This window comes from Cryptomeria japonica, chromosome 7, assembly GCF_030272615.1.
Source record: "Cryptomeria japonica chromosome 7, Sugi_1.0, whole genome shotgun sequence".
NCBI classification, from domain to species: Eukaryota; Viridiplantae; Streptophyta; class Pinopsida; order Cupressales; family Cupressaceae; genus Cryptomeria; species Cryptomeria japonica.
The window spans coordinates 219,946,767-219,972,137 of NC_081411.1; positions in this window are offsets into that span (position 1 = coordinate 219,946,767).

The following is a 25,371-nucleotide window of genomic DNA, read 5'->3' on the forward strand; positions in this document are numbered from 1 at the left end:
AGATGGTTATCAATAATGTAGTTACTTTCAAGCTTATTAATATTAATTTTTTCCTTCAATCAAGTAAGTGTTGAAATTCATTTCTAAGGCCTTCTACCTAAGCATTGGATTGTCTTTAATCAATTTAGTACCTTCCAAGAATTTTTTCATAAGTTATAATTTTACAAGTTTTCAAGCATAAATTATTTGTATACTATAGTTATTTTTCATGATTGTATTAATATATTGGTTTACATAAGATTCATGATTTCAAAATTAGAATTCTTAGTTAGACAACTAAACAAGAGGAGACAAAACCAAAACCTTAGCAGTGTTCAGTATCTATGGTGCCTCCAAGTCACACTTACGGTTAATGTCGTCGTGCTGAACTACTACACTTAATGCCTAATAAAGCTGCACTAACGATGTCTGTGGCATCATCCCTATAAATCGCCGAGGATAAATAAGGGTCATATGGAAGTTAAAAATCCAAGGGGCAGGTAATCCCCCTTGGATCGATAATCTAAAAGGATAATATTTTAAAAGAAATTTACATCCACTTAGTTAAACCTTAAAAAACCCCATCGGGGTTTGGTGGTGTGTGACGATTTGGAATTTATCTATCTTGATGATTTTCAAAGGATGATAATGATTTAAGGGTAACGTTTTAAATAGGAATTGGAACTTTGTTATTTTAGGTCACAAGCGAAAGCCCACCTTGAGCCTTTTTTCTATAGAGCTACCATCGTGGGTAGCAAACACAGAGGGACTGTATGGGACATTGACCCTAGAAAGGGTTGCATACCCACCAAATAGTTTACATTAAACCATAGTTAGAAACCAGAACTACATACTTTACGCCTTGATCTCATGCCAAAATAGGTATGTAGGCAATCTAGGTCCGACGAAGTTGTCCCTTGTACTCAGGCGTTGGGGGATGAGAATTAGGATTTTATGAGTAGTTTTTTTCTCTAAGCTCCTTGGTCTTTTAATCAAATGGTGCAAATATTAATTGAAAGGTTAAAATTAATTCAATGCATACTCAGAAGGAATCTCGTATGGATTCGCTTGACTTCCCAAGGCTTTAGGACAAATTCTAAGGCAGAAATCAAGCTTGTTTATGTAATTACTTTTATACACCTAAGGACGGTGACCTCAGTGCACTCCTAGTAGGAGAGTGTAGTCTTTAGAGAGTGGCTCAAGACCCGGATGGTCCCAATGAGTCTAAAGTCTCTGGCTAGAGCATATCCTATTCTTATGAATAGATGCCTACCCCATTTGGGTAGATGCCTATCCCGGATTCGATAGATGAAACCTCTTGTCCCGTATGGACAGATGCCTAACCCGTATGGTTAAATGCTTAACTTGTATGGTTAGATGCCTAGTCTCGTATGGATAGATGCCTAACCCATATGGCCATATGCCTATCCTAGTTGGATGGATGCCTATCTCATTTGGGTAGATGTACTTGAGTATGTGATTGAATCAAAATAAATAAAAATAAGTAAGAATAAGAAATCAATATTTTTTATATATTAAAAAAAAAAATCAGTTGAGTTTTTGGATTAAGTTAAGTGGGTTATTACAGAAGGAAGGAAAGAATGATGATTTCAATTCATTATAAGGCCAATGGCCAAACTTACAGCTGCAAAAATGCAAGATAAATACAAGAGAAGTGAAAGAGCATAGAATATCTCAAGCTAGTAGGGAGAGAACCCTTTATAATGAGTTTTAATAGCCTTTATATAGAAAATCAGTTACAAGAGTGATCATGACCCTTGTGTGCGAGAAAATGTCAGTTTGGGAGTGCAGGGAAGTGCATGCACCCTGACTTTCTGTACATGCAAGCAACCTTGTCATACCCTGAAAATGCAACCCTGAGAAAGGTGGATTGGCTGACCTTCCAAAGTCAGAGAATGCAGACATGACATAAGTTACCATAACAAGCATGGCCCTGTACCTCTCTTGATGTAAATATTGTGAAAATCATTAAATTCACCCCTATGGCTCAACAAAAGAAGGTGCACAAGTCACAACAGTCATCGAAGCATTTAAAGCTTTAAGTATTAATCACGTCTTCCAGAAGTGTTGCAAACCAGAAAGAAGTCAAAGGACTTCAAGAACTCGGGTTCCTGAAGTGAGGAAGACAAGGAAGGAACTTTGGGACCTCAAGGTTCTAGAGTTTCGGGGAAGGGGAAGGAGAACTTTAGAACCTCAAGGTTCCGAAGTTCCGAGAAAGGGAAGGAGAGACTAAGAAAAAGGAAAAAGAGGAGACCTAGCAAAGGAACTTCGAAACCTCAGGGTTCAGGATTTCTAGGGAACTAAAAAAAGGCAAAGGAAGGAACTTCAAAACCTCATGGTTTTAGAGTTCCAGAGAAGAGGGAAAGACAAAAAGGAAAGGACTTAGTTACCTTAGGGTTCTAGAATTTTAGAGATAGAGAAAAGGCAAGGAGGGAAGTAACTTCAGAACCTCAAGGTTCCGGAGTTCTAGGAAAAGAAAGGGGTTCAAAGAAAGGAACTTCAAAACCTTGAAACCTCAAGGTTTTGGAGTTTCGAAGAAGGCAAGGAAAGGGAACTTTGGAACCTCGGGGTTCCAGAGTTTCAGAGAACAAAAGAGGAAGGGGAAGGAAAGGGAGGAACTTTGGAACCTTGGGGTTCAGGAGTTCCAGAGAAGAAAAGAAGAGAAAGCAAAGAGAAGGAACTTTGAAACCTCGGGGTTTCAGAGTTCCAAGGAACATGAAAGTAAAGGGAAGCAAATGGAAATTACTTCCTCCAAACAAGACAACACTTCTCACCTCATAATTCTTCTTCTTTTCTCCTTGATCAACTAGTGCAGCACTGGTCCATGGATCCTATCTCTAATTGGTTCTTACTGATGGACCAAGAGTGTCATAAAATGACAATATTTTTGGCAATTTTTGTGGGATGCTTGACTGCTAAGAATGAAGTTAAGAATCCTTGAGCATCCATTGGGCACTATGTCATTGAAAAGGCCCAAAACATGTGTGTTCCATTGCTCGGAGGAAAATTGGAGACTAGAGCGCACACCCTCTTAAGGCGAATGTGGCAAGTGCACAAGCACTTTTGAAATCAAAACAACTTCTAGTCTAATATTTACATAGTCATCAACACCCTCTTCAGAAGCAGAGCTTGAAATGAATCCCATTCACTGGGATTGGAATAACTTCACCATCAAGCCTAGAGAGATGAAATGCATTGGCCTTCTTGCAACTAGTGGTGACATATGGACCACTCCAAATAGTATCAAATTTGGAGTGTCGCCCATATTTGTCTCTATCTGCATCCCACTTTAGAACTAGATCTCCCTCTTTGAAGACTTTATTAGTAGCCTTTTTCGTCAAAAACTTTCTTAACCTTATCTTGATGAGTCTCAATTATATGCATAGCCTAGCTTCTAACCTCCTCCAACTCCATCAGCTCAACCAACCTTATTGTCATGGCATCATTATCTATCAATTTCAGTTGATATGCTAGTTCAAGAGAGGGTAACTCTAGGGAATTTGGGAGTCTTTCTTCCATCCCATATACTAGAATGAAAGGAAAGTTATAGATCACCCTCTTGGGTGTGATCCCGTTAGCCCATAAGGTTGTCCCTAACTTAGTATGCCAATTCCCTCTGATTGTCTTCATCTTCCTTTTAATTATCCTGATTAGGTTCTTGTTGGAAGATTCGGCCAAGCCATTACCCTGAGGGTAATAGTTGGATGATGTCTTCAAGTATACACCATGCTTAACTTTCCAAGAACTAATTTGGGTTCCAATGAATGCACTAGCATTGTCTGATATGATGGTGGAGGGGACACCTAATCTTGTCACAATTCCAACACTGAGGCCTCAATGGCATCCCTCAATGCGACTGACTCTGTCCACCTGGTGAAGTAATCTATTATGGGAAAGATCCACTTGTGGCCAGTACTAGAAGGTGTATTTATCATGCTAATGAAGTCTAAACCCCATTGTGTGAATGGTTGATCTTCTTGGATAGGGTGAAGAGGTAAGGCAGCTAGTCTTTTCTTTCTAGAGAAGAGATCAAATTTCTTGCAATTCTTCACCCATCTATGTGAGTTACTGAATAAGGATGGCCAGTAATAACTAGCCCTCATTATTTTGATAGTCATGGTCCTTGTAGACAAGTGGCCCCCCGGAAGAGCCATCATGAAATTCCCCTAACAATCTATTGAATTGGTTTTTCTCGATTCATCTTAGCAAGACTCCATTAGAGTCTCTTCGAAAAAGAGTTACATTCACTAAGACATAGGGAATGGAATGCAACCTGAAATGCCTTCTTTTAGTCCTCTCTAGACCTTGGGGGTATCTACCTTCCATTAAGAAGGTGTTCATTTCACTTACCCAACTAAATTGAGTGGCATTGCTAGTTTGTTGATCCTCTTGCAACACAAAGGTGACATCTGAAGTAGTCTCAGAAGATGAGACAAGTTGTTCACGTAGGCCCCTGCCTCTTACAAGCTTGGTGATCTTGATGTTGATGTCATACTCCATGACCTTGGTTATCCACCTAGCCCTCTTCTCATTGATTTCTTTGTTTAGAAGGAAATCCTTGACACTTGCCTGTGGAACTAAGAGCTGGATCTTGTTGTTAGACATCATGTGTTTGAACTTTTTTAATGCCCTTACAATGGTGAGGACTTGCTTCTCTACATAGCTATGCTTAAGCTCATAGTCCTTTAGCCCCACACTAAAGAAAGCAATATGTTGTCCAAATTATCATGGTTTAGTTGTGTTAGGACAGTTGAGATGTTGGATTCTCCTCCGAAGGTATAGAAGATAAAATCCCTTTCATAGTTAGGATTGACAAGGATAGGGGCCTGAGAAATTGGGGCCTGAGTAATTGCTTGTTTGATCTCTTCAAAACCATCCCTCCCCTCCTTGGTCCAACTGAAAACCAAGTTTTTCTTCAACATGGAAGTGAAGGGTTTTGCCATGGTGGCAAGGTTGGGAATGAACTTCCTCACAAAGTTGATCCTACCAGGGAAAATTTGCAATCCTTTCTTGTGACTATGGAGTGGAAGAGAAAGAATAGCCTCCACTCACTCTGGATCAATGGTCAATCCCTCCTTGGATACAATGTGTCCTAGCAACCTTCCTTGATCAGTAGCATATACACACTTGCTAGGGTTCAAGGACACACCATACTCCTTGCATTTCATGAACACTTGCTCAATATGACCAAAATGCTCAGTTGCATGCTTTGAATAAATAGTTATGTCATCCAAGTATATAAGCACAAATTTTGCTAATACACCCTTGAAAGCCATGTCCATTGCTCTTTGAAACATGGCACCTGCATTGGTTAGCCCAAAAGGCATTTTACAATAATCATAGGTACCCCACTTAGTAGTAAATGCAGTCTTGTATTGGTCTGATTCTTGAACTAAAATATTATTGTAGCATGATTACCCATCAAAGAATGAAAATCTTTCCGAGCCACTGACCTTTTGGAGAATCTTCTCCAGAGAGGGAAAGGGATAGTGATCCTTGAGGGAGGATCTATTGAGATCTCTAAAGTCTACACATAGTTTGATTTCCCCAATCTTCTTTCTTATAGGAACAAGGTTGGCCACCTAGGAGGATTGCTTGAAAGGGAAGATGACATTGGCTTCTATGAGCTTGGTGAACTCCTTCCTCATTCCTCATTAGTGGCTCAATCTTGGGGTTTATTTGCCTTTGATTTTTTCTAAATGGCTTTGCATCTGGGTTTATCTCTATAGTATGTTGGGCTAAGATAGGGTCAAAACCCTTCAAATCTTCATAGGTCCAAGTAACTATGTCATCATATTTTTGGCAATGCTCAACAAAGGCCTCTTGTTCAGTTGAGGAACACACCTTGCCCAAGTTTAGAGACCTACCTTCAGTGACAACAACTGGATTGAAATCCCCCCTCTTTGCTACCAAGTTCATCTTCTTCTTCAACTGATCATCCGAGTTAAAATGCCCTCCAAGGTAACTAGACCTTTGGACAGCTTGTTGGAGTTGAGTTGCATGATTTGATCTCCATACTAGTCTTGCAGCTGAGACTAATTTTTATCAAAAAATTTAGCTTCATTTTACAAGAAGTTGATAATTTGTTGATCACTTTCAAACACTTTCCAATTTACTCGATTGTCTGGGACAGCAAGCCTTACAACAAGCCTGATGTGTTTCTCCTTCTCACTTACAACATGCATTGGTATGTCAAATTGAGCACCAATCACTACAAGCCTATCAACATTCTTGTTCTAACCTCTTGGAATATTCTCGATATTGAAGGCCTTCAACCCTTCAATCAAATCCCAAACCCTATGCTTGTATGCTTTGAGTAGGTTGTTCTTTGTTATACTTTAAGCTTAGATGTGATTAACAACCAACTCACTATCTCAAAATACTTTCAAAGATCTAATCTTTTTTCTTTATGCAAGTTGGAGACCTTCGATCAAGGCTTCATAATCAGCGACATTGTTGGTGCAACCAAACTAAAGCCTAAAAGAGAAGAAATATTTCTCTTTCTCAAGAGAAACAAGCATCACACTAGCACCTGCACCATTCTTATTTCTTGAATCATCAAAAAACATGCTCCATAACCCCTCTGAGTCTTTGTGTTCCTTGATGAGGTTAGGGATAGGAGTATCCTCTTCATGGATACAATAGGTTCGAAGTCTAGCCTCTTTAGTCTCATTTAATGGATCAAACTAAAAAGAATTGGCCCATTCATCTAGCAAGCAATCAGGGAAAAGAGTATTAGGCTCAAGGACAATGCACTCCTTCCCCTCTTCATGCAAAGTGAAATTCATGTTCATAGGGTTGGGGGTGTAGGGCTCAATGTGGTTTTGCGTAATGGGCTCTTCCCTTATGGTAACCTTGGTACCATACCTTGTTCGAAATATCATGTGGAACCAATTAGAAGACAATTACCCACCTATCTTGGTGGTAAAGTCTCTAAATAGGCATATGGCAAAGAAGGCAGGGAGGTTGATGATTGATACATCTTGCAAGACAGTGCAACCAGGGAATGCATGCAAGGTTAAATTCAAATTTTTAACAACCCCAATTGTCTTAATAGAAGTGTCATCCAATTGGACCACCCCTTTAGTCACAGGTTCATATTCTATGCCAAGAAGATCAGCTACCTTCTTAGGCGTGACTAAGCTAATATATCTTGAATCTATCATGCAGTTGTGAACCAAGTTATATCCTATGATTAAGGAGAGATAGAAGGGGAGAGGCTTGTTGATCTTGCTTGAATCTTCTTCCTCTTTGGGTTGCACCAAACTGGTGGAGACTGCCTTTCTACTGATTGTTGCCTCATCACCTAAATAGTTGATGTCCTTCAGTGCCTTCTTCAGCAAATCCCTTTGATATGGGATGGAAAGGGCTTCCCACATAGTGACATTGAGGTTGGCCTTCTTCATTTGATCAACTATATTGAAAGGAAGACCAACTGATTTTAGAGGCCCCTTTGAGGCTACAAGGTCTACCTTTTCTCTTTGGATGACTTGGGCATCTTCCTACCTCTTTCTCACTTGCAAGGTACTTTGGCTTGTATCATGGACAGCTACATTGGGAATTGGAGCTTGGGTTGATGTTGAAGGTGAGACAGCCTCCATGGCTCTCTTCTTTGACCTTGTATATTGTAGCATAGACTCACCATTTGTTTGATTCAAACCACAGAATTTTGAAGCCTGTCAATTGACAAAGCTAGAATCCCCTTACAAGTAAGCCTGAGTGCCAACACTAGGCTGATTTGGGTCATATTGCTAGACAGAAGTGGTTGGCTCATCCTATACTACTAAGGCTTAGACAAATGCTCCTCTTTGGCATGCACCTTGGTTATGTGGTTGATTTCATGGTTGACACCAATCTTACTCTTGGGCAAGGTTATTTTGCATTGGAACTATCACTTTTGATTTGCTTGCACCTATGGGGTTCACACTATTCAAAGGCCTGGCATTGCTCCATTGGTTTTTCCCTTGAAAGGGTGGCCTATTTTATTTATAGTTTTGATTTTGTGCTTGATAAGGTCTACTATGCTTGGCTTGTTGCCCCTTTAGCATCACCAACTCATTGATAAAGTTTTGCAATAGAGTCTTGACTTCATGGAGCTCATTGGAGGATGTAGAGGGTGTGGATGGTTGACCTATGAGCACCATGGGGATAGGAGCCAAGGTGGGTTGTTGAGTAGGACATTTTGGGAAGAGAGACATTGAAGGCCTTGGAGCTATCTTCCCAGCCTGAATCAAACAATTTTTTGCCCTTATGGCCATGTCATATGCACTCGGGAAAGAGGCTCCACCCATTGATTTTACCATGACAGTTATATCGTTGTTGAGAGCTCTAAGATAATACAAGAAGGCATGATTTGGAGATGGCTTCACTAGAGGAATAATTTTATTCCATGTCTTATCGAATCTGAAATTGAAATCTCCCATGAACTCATGAGGTGCCCTCTTAATCATAGTCAACTGCTCCACAAGTGATAGGTGATCACTTTTGTCTTTGAAATGGTTGCACAATCTCTCCCCCAATTCATCCCAATTGTGAATGGAGCTAGATGACAACCCTGTATACCACTGCAAAGCTTTGTCTTTCAAAAATGTGGCTAAGAGTCTGATGGCAACATCATCCTAGGTGACATTATGAATGGAGCATATGTTGCAATGTCTTGAATGTGCTCAATAGGTGTAGTAGTTGTTTCACCAATGAAGTATGGTATACTCTTTAATGTAGCCACTGGTATACCATTCCATTGAGTCAAAATAAGGGGACCCCCCATAATAAAAACCTGATTTATTGCAATGTGAAACAATTGTCTATTGATATGAGTGGTGGGAGACCTTGATAGTAATGGTATTGTAAATGGAGGTGTAGAATGAAACATGGGAGATTGAGTGTTTACAACCCTGACCTCCCTAACTGGTGATAATGAAGGTCTACCTCTCTACCTTCTAGGGCCTGAAGATGAGATTTATTCAAACTAGAAACTACCTCTAGAAGACACCCTTGTATGAATTCGGGGAATGAAATCAGAAACAAGTTGTGAAAAGCAGTGGACCTATTAAGTAGAGAATTTGGAAACTTGGCTTTCTGGGGTTTCGGACTTAGGCACTTCGGAACTTGGGTGTTCCAGACATCTGGAGTTGTGAACTTTGGAAGCTGGGGGTTTGATGTAGAGGGTATGGTGTTGTAAACAACTTGATTGGTTTCTCTCTTCAAAGGGTCTTCATTAGACATCATCTAATGGTGTAATGTCTTCAACCTTCCCAAGGCTTGGTATCCTTCCCAAGGATCTCTCACAATAAGACAACTCCAAATTGACAAGGAGTCTTCTACTCCTATTGACTCAACCCCTCCAACCCCAAACCCTTAGAAAATAGGATCTTTTTCTCAAATGGTGAAGTATGGCATTTATGGATGAAATATCATGTGAGACAAGGCATTTTCATTGATTTGGACCTCTTAAACAAATTCTACAAGATCCCCAATATTGTTTACCCTTAAAGACCTAGTAAGGGCTACAAGCAATTAGGCCTACTATTTGGGTTTTTGCACAATCTCTTCCAATCTCCTTTAATAAACCATAGAATAAATAATAGATTTGGATTCTCTTAGAAACTTCACACTTTGGCATCTAGTTTATGTGTTTAAGAGGTTTGTCCACATTACCACTAATTATGCCTCACTAGCCGGTATTGGAGGTTTGGCACTAAAAGTCTTCACCAAACATATTAGAAGGAATATTGGGAAATTTTAAGAGGTCTTTAAATGTTCAAGGGTCCCTACCATGCCAAGTTCACTCACCTTTTAATCTGTTGTCCAAGGGTTTCATCAACTTCCTCTACTGCACAGGCTTGCCACATAAGAGATGTCAAGCCTAGGCCATCATCTTAAAAATTGCAAATGACACTTCCCACCTCTAAAACCACTTGGAACATTTAATATACAATCCAATTCAATGCTCCCCAAGGTTTTAGGCCATTCTTATGGTGGAATGTTGAATTGTGACCCCTTTTGCATCAAAACCCTCATTTTAAGGGTTTCCTAGACCGACAAAGAAAATTCTCTAACTTACAAACCAAATGGATTAAAGACCTCACACCAACTCCAAATGAAAGATAATTCATAGCCTCAACTTATCCTATATGTAATTCATGCAAACCATCTGTACAAATCCATACAAAGTGCAGAAAACATAAGGAAAATGGAGTAAATTATAGTTTTAGTCTGATTTGGAAGCAAGATTTTCATCACTAGATTCTTCTAGCTTTGTGGCATTGTTTCTTAGGCTTATATCATGCCAAGGAACTCCTCCAACCACCCCCAACATCTACATTCAACCAACTAATCATTGGGTAACCAAAAAATATGCAAAACTTGACAAAGTTACTCATGCCAACATTGCAACTTTTGACCATTATGACAATTTGGCTCTTGCCTTCACACCAAAAGGACAAGAATGAACACCCAACATATCCAAGACTTCTAAAAACCAAAAACACATATAAAATTCCCATATAAGGATTTAGACCAAATTTACACATCTAGGAGCCTTATGGCTTATTACATTGTCTTAGGATCACCATGGACATCAACATGGATCAACACACATCCTACCACAAAACATCACCATGTAACAACACACATCCTAATGATGTATACATGTATCCTAGTGTTGCTACACCATACTCCTCGAGACAGGAAAACTCAAGTCCCTTGACTGGCTAACCGGGTGACTGTGGTTCCATTCTTGATGATATCCCTTTCAGACATCCATGTAGCTTCAGATTCAGGAAGCCCCTTCCATTTGACCAAGTAGTCCTTGTACACTCCTTTTTTGGTTTTTTTATCATCTTGGAGTCAAGAATGCAGTCCAATTCAAATGGCCTTCTAGGTGGAAGATCCTTGACCCAATCTACATCCTCCTCCACAAGAGATGAATCAGGTGCTGCATCATTCAAAGACCCCTTGAAAGTTGTTCGATCACACACATTGAATATGGTAGATATTCCCAATTCTGGTGAAAGTTCAACTTCATATGCACTGTTGCCAAATTTATGAATCACCCGGAGAGGGCCTATTTTCTTCATGAGTAGTTTGGAGGGTTGGTCCTTGGGTAGTCTCTCTTTCCTTAGGTAGGCCATCACCAAATCCCCTACCTTGACCTGAACATGTTTCCTCTTAACATCTTCTCTGAGTTTGTACTTATCAGCACTTTGTTGAAGTGAAACTTTAACTTGATCATGAATCTCCTTCATGGTGATGACAAATTCTTCTCCTTGGGCACTCCTTTTGTCCATGCCTCCAAGATCTCTAAGTTCAAGTATCCCTCTAGGATGTAAGCCATACACAACCTTAAATGGACTCTTCCCTGTACTCCTATTGACTGAATCATTGTATGCATATTTAGCTTGTCCAATCACCAAGTCCCAGCCTTGTCCATGCTGCTTGGTAAGGAATCTAAGGAGATTTCCATGAGATATATTAACCACCTTAGTTTATCCATCAGTTTGAGGGTGGTATGTTGAAGAAAATGATAGATTGGTACCCAATTTCTTCCAGAGAGTCCTCCAAAATTTACCCACAAACTTGGAGTCTTTATCAGTGACAATATTGAGAGGAAAACCATGTATCCTTACAAACTCTTTGAAAAAAAGACCTCCAATATGAGATGCATCATTTGTGCATTTACATGGCAAAAAATGAGCCATCTTACTAAACCTATCAACAATTACAAAGACACTATCAAACCCCCTAGGAGTTTTGGGAAAACCAAGTGTGGGAATGCAAAATTCATCTTCTATTAACAAAGTAATCAATTAGAAACAAGGGAAATCACGAATCCCTATCCTAATCAGAATTTAACAAACAACACAATGAAATAACACAATTGAGAAATAGGAATCAAAATAATCAAATCAATATAAACTCCCTATTCCATGACTGCGTATTGCTTCCATTGCTCTTCTCCTCTTCGTGGTATGATGGCTCTTAGATATTGCACTGGTAACCTGCAAGTGACACAAAGATTCAAAGTTCGTGATTGTTGAAAATGGAGATTGAATGCTCAATTTACAGAAAATTGGATGAGATTGATTGAAAGGTGGAACAGAATGATCAAGAGGTGGAACTCAAGTGAGCTCAAATGAAAATTGATAGTTGAACTGCTGATTGTAGGAGTGAAACTCAATAGATTGAATAGATTAATGGAGTCAACTGATTGATGAAAGAGTTAACTGAAGGAAGAAAAAGAATGATTGGAGGAAATAAAGAAGATGACACAGAGAGCTTAATTTAGAAAAAGCTAACTGAAAGATGAAAATAGAGATTGGAGAGATAAATGATTTAATTAATTAGTTGATTGAATTAATTAATTTAGCATGTGCGTGTATTTAGATTTAGATTATCAATTTAATCTTTGCATGAGATATTATTCAAATAATTTAATTTAATTCAATTCAATTTAGTATTTGAATATATTTAGAACTTAACATTGATTTTCAATTTGGTTTTTGAAATCATGAACATGTATTTGAATTTGGAAGAAATTAGAAGAATATGAAATTAGAATTTGGGGATTTGGGGATTTGGAAGAATCAATTAGTTAATTAAATAATTTAAAGAAACTATTTAATTATTTTAGAAATGGACTTTAATTAAATAATAAAGATTATTTAATTTCAAGGATTAATCACAATTAATTAAATAATTAATATTTAATTAATATTTAGAAGAGGGTTGAATGATTAGATAATTGGAGATAGAAATTGAATAATTAGCAATTTATTTAAATAATAAAGATTATTTAAATTGGGGAATTAATCAGAATTAATTAAATAATAAATTTTAATTAATATTTAGAAAATGATTAAATGATGATAGAATAAGAAAATAGAATAATTAATAAGATGATGAGGAAATATGAAATTAGAAGAAATAGATTAATTAAATTAATTAAATAATAAAGATTATTTAATCAATTAGAGGAATAATTAGTACATGATCAATGAGACATTTTTAGGTGTCTACACCAAGTACAAAATCCATACTAAGGCTTTCCCAAGGCCTAGGAGGAATTGATAAAGGCTAATATAATCTAGCATTAGTTGAAACACCTTTTTCCCTTTGACAAATAGGACAATGCTCAATAAATATTCTTACTTCTACTTACATCTTAGGCCAAAAGTAAAACCTTGATACCTTCTCCAAGGTCTTATCCAAACCAAAATTACCTCCAAGGATGCCATTGTGCTTTTCCCTAATGATATTCTCCCTCATAGAGCATTGAGGAATGCATAGTTGATGCCCCTTGAAGAGAAATCCATCCTGCAACATGAAATCGAGAAACTCAACATGAAAAGAGTCAGCAAACTTAGTACATACTTCATATGCATATTTAAAATCTTTATCTTCCTTGTACATGGCTTTAAGAGAATCAACACCAATGCTTTGTAACTAAATTTATTGCACAGTGAGGGTTATTCTACTCAAAGCATCTGCAACCTTCTTAGAGACACCCTTCTTATGTTTGATGGTGAAGGTGTAAGGTTGGAGTTGCTCAACCCACTTGATGTGCCTTTCATTCAACTTTTCATGTCCATTAAGAAAACTCAATGCATGGTTATCAGTATAAACAATGAAATCCTTTGGAAGAAGGTAATGGGGCCACTTTTTGAGTGTTTGCACTATTGCATAGAGCTCCAAATCATAGGTTGAATACCTTTTCTTAGCCTCATTCAACTTCTCTGAAAAGAATGTCACCAGATGTCCTTTTTGGCTAAGGACTGCACCTATTGCCTGTTTGCTTGCATCACATTCAACTATAAAAAGTGGATCAAAGTTAGGGAGTCTCAAGGTGGGAAGTTTTGCAACCTTCCTCTTCAAAAAATCAAAGCTTTGGGATGCCTTCTCTGTCCATTCAAACCTGCATTTGATTCCTCCGTTTATGGTGTCAAGAATGGGAGCACAAACATGACTAAAACCTTTGATGAATTTTCTATAAAAAGAAGCCAATACATGAAAGCTCTTAACATCACCTACTATCCTAGGTGTAGGCCAATTGATAATAGCTTCAACCTTTGAAGGATCCATTTTCAAACATCCACTAGAAACCACAAAGCCTAGATACACCAATTCAGTTTTCATGAATTCACACTTCTCTAGATTGATTACCAATTTCTCCTCATGCAGCTTCCTCAAAACCTTATCCAAATGCTCCAAATGTTATTCCTTGGACCTACTAAACACTAAGATGTCATCAAAATAAACAATAACAAATTTTCCAAAAAATTCAACCAATACCTCATTCATGAGGTGCATAAAGGTACTAGGTGCATTTGTAAGCCCAAATGGCATCACCATCCACTCATATAAGCCCTCATTTGTCTTAAAGGTTATTTTCCACTCATCACCAGGTCTGATTATAATCTGATGATAGCCTAATTTTAGATCAATCTTTGAAAAATAGCATGATCCTCCAAGATAGTCCATTAGGTCTTCAATCCTAGGCATAGGAAATCGGTACCTAATTGTGATCTTGTTGATGGCCCTAGAATCGGTGCACATCCTCCATGTTCCATCTTTTTTTGGTGCCAACATAGTAGGTATAGCACACGGGCTCAAACTCTTCCTAATCAACCCCTTATCTAGAATTTCTTGTACTTGTCTTGCTATCTCTTCATTCTGACTAGGAGTCATCTTGAAGGAAGCTTTTTTAAGCAAGGTTACACTAGGGATTAGATCAATTTGATGATTGATATCTCTAATTGTGGGAAAGTTATCAGGCATGTCTTTGGCCACAACTCCCTTGTATCTATCCATCATGACTTGTACTTCACTAGGAATCTCCTTCTTTTCACCATTTCCCAGTTTAGGTTCATCCCTTGGGTGCAAAACTAAAGCATAACCTTGGGTCCCCTCTTGCTTGAGGATCTCTGAAAACTCCTTGCCACTAAGAAACATGACATTTTGAACTAACAATCTTATCTTCCCCTTGATCAGGCAAAGGATCCATCCTAAATTGTCTACCATTCTTGATAATGATGTACACATTCTTCTCCCCATCATGTTGTGCTTTGACATCATATTGCCAAGGGCAGCCTAACAATAGGTGAAAAGCATCCATAGGTAGGATATCACACAAGATTCTATCCTTATAATCCCCCATTTTGAAATCTACCCAAGTTTGTTCATCTACTACTACATAATGCCCCTTGTTAAGCCAAGACACCCTATAAGGACTCACATGTGGTAACCTTTTCAATTTTAATTTCTCTACCATTTCCAAAGCAACAATAGTCTTTGTGGATCTAGAATCAACAATTACCTTACAAACCTTATTGTGATACTTACAAGTGGTCTTGAAGAGTGGCTTACTTTGTGGAGGCTCCTTGTGTTGGGGTACCTTCAATAATGTCCTCCTTAGCATGAGACTATCTCCACTCAAGGTAGGACTTGCATTTCCCATGGGAGAATTGACACTTTGACTATCATCCTCTTGCACAAGTTGGTTCCTTATTTCTAGACCATGTGAACTAGAAGCTTTCTCAGGGCATCTACTCATGGTATGGCCCACTTGGTTGCAATTGTAGCACTTGCTAGTGAAAACACCAGAACCTCTACCTTGACTTCCTTTTCTACCCCTACCAAAATGTCTCCTTCCTCCTCTAAAGCCTCCATTCCTATTATTGGATTCTCCATTGGGATCTTGTTGACTAGAATCACCATTTTTGTTAGGAGTGTTCCTTCCTCCATAGCCACCTCTACCTCTGAAATTTTTGCCTCCTCTTCCTCTATTGTTTTTCTCTCCTATCCTCCTTATCTTATCTTCCACTCTCAATGCCAATTGAAAACACATGTATAGTGTCTGGATCCAAGACGCTTATTTCATCTTGAATGTTTTCACTAAGCCCATTCAAGTATCTAGCCACCTTCTCCACCTCCTCTTCATGCTTCCTTGATCTAAGACCAGGTAGTTTGTGGAATTCTTCAGTACATGCACTCACATCTAACTCTCTTTGTTTGAGATTTTGTAGCTTCTTGTACATCTGCACCTCATGGTCTAGTGGCAGGAATTGGCTCTTGATTTTGTTCCTCATCCTCTCCTAAGAGGATATCTTCTTCTTCCCTTCATTCACCCTTTCTTCTTGTAATACCATCCACCACAACAAGTTAGACCCCTTGAGTGTAGATTTAGCCAAACTCACTCTCTTCTCCTCAAGAATTTCTTTGTACTCAAAGTGGTTGTTGAGTGCTTCTATCCATTCAAGCACCTCTTCTCCATCCATGCTACTACCATAGGTAAGAAAAATATCTACATTGTCTCTATTTATTGACTTCAAAGCATCCAAGAACATCTTTTGATTAGGTGTCATCTTCTGAGCCTCTTTAGTGATAGCCTCTTGCTCCTCATTCTCTTTCTCTTCCTCTGAGTCATCATCCCATGCTTTGTCCTTTCCTTTGGACTATTTGGTCTCTTTGAGTTTCTCAACAAGAAACTCCTCTACCATCTTCTTGATGGCCTCTGGGTTCATTACCTTAGGAGGCATTATGTCAACCTCTTCTCCAAATTCTATGTCTGATATTAACTACTTCACCCCAAGTATCAGCTTTGATACCAATTTGATGCAGAGGGTTTGGTGTTGTACACAACTTGATTGGTTTCTCTCTTCAAAGGATCTTCATTAGACACCATCCAATGGTGTAATGTCTTCAGAATTCCCAAGGCTTGGTATCCTTCCCAAGGATCTCTCACAATAAGACAACTCCAAATTGACAAGGAGTCTTCTACACCTATTGACTCAACCTCTCCAACCAAGAACACCTAACAACCCCAAACCCTTAGCAAATAGGATCTTTTTTCTCAAATGATGAAGTATAGAATTTGTGGATGAAATATCATGTGAGACAAGGCATTTGCACTAACTTGGACCTCTTGAACAAATTCTACAAGATCCCTAATACTGTTTACCCTTAAAGACCTAGTAAGGGCTACAAGCAATTAGACCTCCTATTTGGTTTTTTGCACAATCTCTTCCAATATCCCTTTAAAAACCCTACAAAAAATCATGTATTTGGATACCCTTTTGGATTCCCTTAGAAAATTCACACTTTGGCATTTGGGTTTTGTGTTTAAGAGGTATGTCCACATTGCCCCCTAATTATGCCTCACTAGCCGGTATTGGAGGTTTGGCACTAAAAGTCTTCACCAGTCATATTAGAAGGAATATTGGGAACTTTTCATAGGTTTGTACATGTTCAAGGGTCCCTCCCATGCCAATTTCACTCACCTTTCAATCCGTTTTCCAAGGGTTTCATCCACTTCTTTTGTTGCACAAGCTTGCCACATAAGAGATGTCAAGCCTAGGCCATCATCTTAAAAATTGCAAATGAAACTTCATGCCTCCCAAACCACTTGGAACATTTAATATACAAGCCAATTCAACATTCCCCAAGGTTTCAGGCTATTCCCATGGTGGAATTTTGAATTGTGACCCCTTTTGCATCAAAACCCTGGTTTTAAGGGTTTCTCAAGCCAACAACAAAGAAAATGCTCTAACTTCCAAACCAAATGGATTCAAGACCTCACACAAATGAAAAATGAAAGGTAATTCATAGCCTCAACTTATCCTATACATAATTCATGCAAATCATCTGTACAAATCCGTACAAAGTGCAAAAAACACAAGGAACATGGAGTAAATTGCAGTTTTAGTCTGATTTGGAAGCAAGAATTTTATCACCAGTTTCTTCTAGCCTATTAGCATCATTCCTCATGCTTATATCATGCCAAGGAACTCCTCCAACCACCCCCAACATGTACATTCAACCAACTAACTGTTGGGTAACCAAAAAAATGCAAAACTTGACAAAATTGCTCATGACAACATTGAAACTTTTGACCATTATGACAATTTGGCTCTTGCCTTCACACCAAAAGGACAAGAATGAACACCCAACATATCTAAGACTCCTAAACACCAAAAACACATATAAAATTCCCATATAAAGCTTTGGATCAAATTTACATATCTAGGAGCCTTATGGCTTATTACATTGTCTTAGGACCACCATGGACATCACCATGGATCAACATGGATCAACACACATCCTACCACAAAACATCACCATGGAACAATGCACATCCTAATTATGCAAACATTTATTCTAGTGCCCCTACACTAGGGTTCTAAACTTCCAAAATTGCAAGAGTTGCGATGACTTGAGAACCTGGGGGTTCGGGGGCCCCAGAGTTAGAAACTAGTCATGAACAAGAAACTAGACTTGTTGAGAAGAGTCGCCAAGTTCTTGAGAAATAAGTGATGAACAATGATGAACAACAAATACCCTAACCGGTACTGAGAGGAGGGGGTGAATCAGTACATACAAAAATTTGTCAACAACTTATCAAGCTAAAACAATGCTAACCGGTTGTCTTCATCACTGAACTTAACCATGGCAATACCGGTTAAACACAGTAAGACTTCAGATAGCTAAACCAGTAAAACTAAATACTTAAAATAACTTTCAACACTTGATAATTACTTCACCAATATACTCATGCATGTGTTGTAACTGTAATACCATAACCATTAGCTTTGCATGCATATTCACCTAAATAAAGACTATTCAATCATCACATGAAAAATACACAACTCATGACACACAGATTTTTCACGTGGAAACCCAAATGGGAAAAACCATGATGGGGATGAATACCCACAAGCTTTTTTTTGAACTCTTTTGAATCTCACTCTGTTAGGAGCGTAGTCTGGTTAAAGACTTTACAATAAGGTTTTGTTAGGAACCAATCATGTTAAAGATCACCTGGTTAAAGGATGGCTATATACCCTGTTAAAGGTTGAAACCCTGTTAAAGGTTACCTTAATAGAGGATTTGAAGAAATCAATGATCTTGACTCACCTGGTTAGAGGATTTACAATAAGCCTATTAAAGCTACCAGGCAAAGGGATTTTCCTACTATTGAAATGGTTAGAAGACAATAGGTAAAGCTCTGATCTGATAACAACACTACATGCTAAGGTAGCTCCCTTTCACCTCCTCTACTCTGCAATCACACTTTGTAGTTTTCCACTCACTGCTCTGGCAAGTATCTCATCACTCGAATACAAACACAACATTTGCCAACACTTACAATATCAAAACTCATCGATCTTATACACAACAATTAGGTTGTTAGCATAAACCCTAAACTTTTTAGGTTTACAATTACAAGTGGTCCAATCCTGACCATTCAATCACTTTATATAGAATAAAACAATCTCAAAGACATCACAAGTCATTTTGTATCATCCATTCTTCACCGCATATGGAAATCAGTAACCCATCATGCTCTCTTCACATACCGCTAAGAAGAATGTTCATTCTCGAGGTAGATATTTAATGCAATCGATCTTCACATGCAAGATCCTCAAGGAAATCCTTCACATGCACAAAACTGACGTGGCATATCGATCTCATCCTTATCTCTTAGCTAACTCATCGCAAAATGTCACTGGTTGCATCACACAAGCTAGATTTCCAAACCAGAAACCCTAGAGTTGAGACTACCAACTGGTAGTCACACTTAGTGAAACCCCGACACCGGTTCACTTCATCTCTTCATACCGGTTCTCCTACTTGAACATCAATAACAATTTCTTCCAATATTCATACTGGTTCACCTGCGCTTATTGACATCAATGATAACATACATTATCATCATATGCCAACAATCTCCCCCTTTGGCATTGATGGCAATACTCAGTGTAGCATTGCAACTATAAACATCATAGACCAGTGCAACTGTAACATATATCTTCATCATCAGATATCTTCTCCCTTATCATACATCAGATATCTTCTCCCCCTTTGACAACAATGCTAAAGTGGAGGCACAAGCTACCATTCTCCACTATGTTGCTCCCCCTGTGGAGTAGCATCCTTCAACACATCAATCTTGAAAGTGTAGCATCGTAAATTGTACGCACTTGCTAGGGTGGTACAATTTCACACCTAGTTTAGCACCCGCCTTGGCGCATTTTGCATTTTGCATTGCATTTCCCCTTTAGCACTTAATTAGTCAAATTAATTAGGTCTAAGGTTCTATTTCATCATCTCCCACATCATAAAGTTGGGCCCTTTCATTAAAGTGCGCCCCTTTCATTTTATTCTTCCAATACATCATTTAATCAAAAACCCTAATTAGGTCCTATTTTGAACTTGGGGGCTTGATTTCGGGGGTCAAAACATCTCGAAATCAGCTGTAACTTCGGGATTCTCTCTAAAATCATCATATCTGACGGCCCTGAAAATTTGTGAAAAGTTGTCAGGACCATGGCGCCTGGAGTGCACATGGTCCCGGACATTTTTCCCGAAATTTTAGGAGCACGACCCAATCATAAAATAAAGCTTAACCCCAAGAAATTGGCGGGAGATTCAATCTCTAGGTCGGCCAAAAGTTGAAATTAAGACCTAGGGTTTCATATATAAGAGCTCTCTTTCTTCATTTGAAAGGATCAGAATTTTGGGCTTTCGAGGACCTTCTATGCAGCGAAAGAGCAGATCTTTGAAGACTTCAATAACATTCAACATCCATCCATCAAGCATTCATCAATTTCATTCATTTAGGGCTTGGGAGACATTGAAGAACAATAGGAGATTACCGACTGAAGATTGGCTTGTACTCCTCCCTTAAGGGTTGGGTATGATTTCATGTTGTTTTCATGTCTTTGCATAAGCTTCAATATATCCTTTATTCATGCTTTAGATCACTTTGCATCTTGATTTAGAGCATTTACATTATCATTTACAAGCCATTAGGGTTTACTTTCTAGGTTGCTCTAGTTTGCTTTCTTGCATTTAAGGACCTTGCACACACACTAGGTCTGCACACACAATACATTTTACAATACAACTTGGCTATTCGTGGAGGTGGAAATCACCGAAGCGGGGGTTTGACTAAGGCAAAACCCTATATAGCCGCCCATACCCTTTTCAGATATAAGTGCAGGTTTCGGGACTCGGACGATGCCGCAGGTGACAGATCCGAGAAAAGCAGGTCAAGATAGCACTCCACACCAAATTGCAAAGCAAAAGACCAGGACAGGGGCGTGGGGCGCCCTGTTCCTACCAGGACAGGGGTGCTGGGTGCCCTGGTCCCTAGGACAGGGGCGCTGGGTGCCCTGGTCCTCCTGACAGACAACATTTTCAGCATTTTTGACAGCTTTTTCCAGAGTGCAAAACAACAGTTTCTGGAGCAGTTTCAGGGGCAGAATCAGGACAGTGGCGCCCGTGCCCTCGTCTCGAACATTTTCAGTCAGATTTTAACTCTAGGTACGCATTTGCATTCTTGTCTTATCCTTGTATTTACAGCTTTCCATTGTTTAAGTTCAATTCTGCAATCTTGTTATTAGTTCGTACTTGCACTTTGGGGTTAGGAATTGAACTTGCATCATTCTATCTATCATTTGCAACAAAGGAATAGAAATCCTAATAGGTAGCTCGTGGCTCTCTCTTCCACAAAAAGAAGTAGCCAATTGTGTGATACCTCTAGGCTCTTTCGTATTCCACAAGTGTGTGATTGAAAGTGAGATTAGGGCATGTTTGCTTAGTGTCACTTTTTCCCCTACACATTTTGGTGAACCCGACGTGAATCTATCATTGCTTCCTCTTGCATTGCATTTGTTAGATCTAGATCTATATTTAGTGTGTTTTCATTTCATTTTCATTAAAAAGAAAAAAAAAAAAGTGTGTTTCTTTGCATTGTGTGTTTAAAATTTTATGCAATTTCAAAATGTCAGATTTTTATTTGCAAGATGTTCATATTTGTGATGATTATGAGTTAGATGAAGCTTTAGATGAATTTTTGAAACCTAAATATACCAAACCTTCATTTTACCAAAAACTCATAAACATTGTTACTATGCGATTTCATTGTGATGAGAAAGATAAGTCGAATGATTCCTCTCAAGGGTACATTCCTATCAGCTCTTCCACTAAATCTAGTAACATGGTTGTTTTCAATGATCCCCTCTATGAAGAGATATCTCCTTTTGAATCAAAAGATAAACCTTTTAATAGATATGATCATTCTTTGTTGAATGATGCCCTTGATGCCTTTGTGTCTCCTAAAAAACACTCCCTTCATGAGGATCCTTCTGTGCAAAAAGATGACATTATCCCTACATTTCCTAGTGATGGCCTTTTCTTTTCCAACAAAATTCCCACTAGAGATGATGAATTAATGGTAAATGCTTACCCTTCTCCTAAAGTTGGTCTTACCCATAAGCATCCCTTAGAGAAAGAAGATGAAATAATAAGCAATTTCCTTAATTCTCTCTCCCCTATTGAACATATTTTGAGGGAAGAGGATGAGTTTAACACATCTATTGATTCTCTCCCTCCTAAGGATGAGGAATTAATAAACAATGTTATCTCCTCTCCCGAAATTGACAATACTTCAAACATTCCTTTCAACAACCTCACTATTTGGGATGAACCATTAGAAGAAGGTATAGATTATTCTCTACCCCTAGCCAAAGGGGATGAAATCAAGATTGGAAACTCCCTTGATAGTTTCTCCCCTTCCTTGAATCTCAATTATTCTCCCTCTAAAAATAAAGCATCTCCCTCTCCTCAACTTGGTTCTACTCATAAGGAAACCCTAGTTCAAAGAAAGATGGTTAACATTTCTTTCAAAGATCTCCCTCTCAAAAGTGAGACTTTAGAGAGTAGTGTTGATCCTTCTCCTAGAGAGTTTATTCCCCATGTAGACCCTGTGATGATAAAGGATGATATGACCTTTCCTAGTATTACTCTTCCTACTAGAACATCAATGCCTATCCCTTGTCTCTCTCCTAAAATTGATTTGATCCGTGATAAGATTTTAGTGCAATAGAAGACTATCAATAATTCTTCCAACACTTTTGTTCATTCCTCTAAACCATCCTCAATCAATTTGATACATGTGAATGAAACACCTAACAAACCTCTCTTCACTGTCCAAGGTGCTTCTCCTTCTCAAAATTCTCAACCTTTAAATAAGCCAATCTTAGTAGTTCAAGGTGGTTATGCTAATGATTCTTTTTACACGCCTAAGAAACCTATTATTACTGTGCAAGGAGGTTACTCTACTAAGAGCCCTTATGAGTATGCTAAGCAACTGACTAGAGAGAGTTATCATGTGGTTGCCCATACCTATAACACAAGAAATAATAGGCAACCTAATCCTCCTCCAGTTATCCCAACTTCACTTCCTCCTTCCCAACCTATTCTTCCGCAAGCTCCACGTATTTCACAAGTTCTTGGTAAGGAATATGATCTCATAGAACAACTTAAAGCTACCCCTGCTAAGATATCCCTTTGGGATTTGATCCAAACTTCTTCCTCTCATCATGGAATGTTACAAGATGCCTTGAAAGATTTGAATGTTCCTCCACCTAATACATCTAGTAATATAGTGTCTTTGGTTAACTCTGTGATGAATCCTAAAGCTCAAATTGTGTTTACTCAAGATGAGTTGCCTACTAGTGAAATTCAACATCAATATGATCCCTTGATGATTGTGGTTATCATAAATGACACTGCTATAAGACGAACACTGGTAGATAATGGCTCTGGCCTTAATGTGTGTAGCATTAATCTATTGCATAAGATGAATGTGGATACATCCCTTATTGAGCCTGACTCTCATCCCATTCGAGGCTTTTATAATGTGGCTAAGTCTTCATTAGGTATTATCACCTTACCCATCACAATGGGACCTATTACTTTGCCTACTCCTATCCATGTTATGTCGGGAAATCTAACATACAACTTGTTATTAGGGAGACCTTGGATTCACGGTATGCAAGCTGTCCCCTCTACATTGCATAGACAAGTTAAATGTATTTATAACAATAAGACATATACCTTGATAGGTGATACTAATCTTCAGGCTTGTTTGCAAACATCTACTTCCAAAGGGAGTTCTTCTAAATCTTCCTCTTCTAATGATGACTCTTTAAACAAGATACCTATGGATGAATCATCACCCTCTGATAATCAAAATTCTTTGGATGAGTCTAAAGCTCCTGAAGAAGATCCGTCTCGACTTGAGTCTACACATGAAAAGGCTTTTGATCCTGAGAAGGTTCTCACAGAAGACGATTGGGGATCTCTTGATTTTAATCCCACCTTTGTAGGTGAGTATAGGGTTCCTCCTAGAGCGCTTAAAGTTAAAGAAAAGGAAGAAACTAAAAATCAATCAGTCTTACTTGAACCTATGAGCAATAATTTTGTGGCCGCTTCTCAAACTTCTTCTCCTCACACTTCTAATTATGAAGAGTTTGATTCTTTGTCTTATGAAAAACCACCTTCTCTTCCTGAAATGGCTGATCGTTATGGTCGTGGTTTTCACATTTTTGCTAAGCATGGGTATCATGGAAATGGTTGTGGCGCTCATGAACAAGGGATAAAATTTCCTCTAGAGACTAATTTTCACAATTATGCCTTTGGACTCGGCTATAATCCCTGCAAACGTACCAAAGCATCTAAAAGACCATCTCTCAATGTGAATGCTATATTTAGTAGTGATGATGATCTCACTTCAACTAAATCATCTTCTACTTCTATCAACTCTCATTCCCCTCATAAGGAAATCTTGGCAATGAACAAATCTCTTTATGAATCCCCTCAAATTTCTAAATCCACTTATGAATCTTTATCTCCTAGTCATCATAAAGTCCTTTCCTCTAGGGATAAGGCTCTAATAAATTACACTCATCCCTCTTCTAAGATTTCATGTGACTTTTCTTCTTCAATTTTTATCATTTTATACATGTTTTTGATCTCACTTATAGTTGAGCATTTAACATGTCATATTCAAATACCTCATTTAGTCTATCATGTCTTTAAATAACATTAATGGCTATTATGTTGCTCATCATTATGTGACATTGGTAGCTCATTTACTGGGGGCTCATTGTCATTCATGATGGTACAATTTCAAGTGCAATCATATTTTTTTTTTGAAGCAACATAATAGCCTAATTTTCTGGTTCCTATGGGGACAAGAGTGATTTCATACATCTCTTCTTTTGCTTATGTCCAAATCTCTCCCTAGAAGATTGTGTAAGTCCTTCTCGTTGTCCTTATCCTTAGGAGGCAATGATCTTTCCTTATTTTCATCTAAGGATCCACTTTTTCCTATTTCGTGGATGGTGTGAACTTTATTACTTGATGTTATTCCTTGTACGCATTTGTTGTTGTTTGTTCAAGGATTCTATCTTACAAGAGGTGTAAGTCCTTGACTACAACCTCTTTTGCACTTGGTAAAATACATCCATAATGAATTCACTCTCCTAATTGGGTTAAAAAGAGCGTCATCCTTCATTAAGAATCACT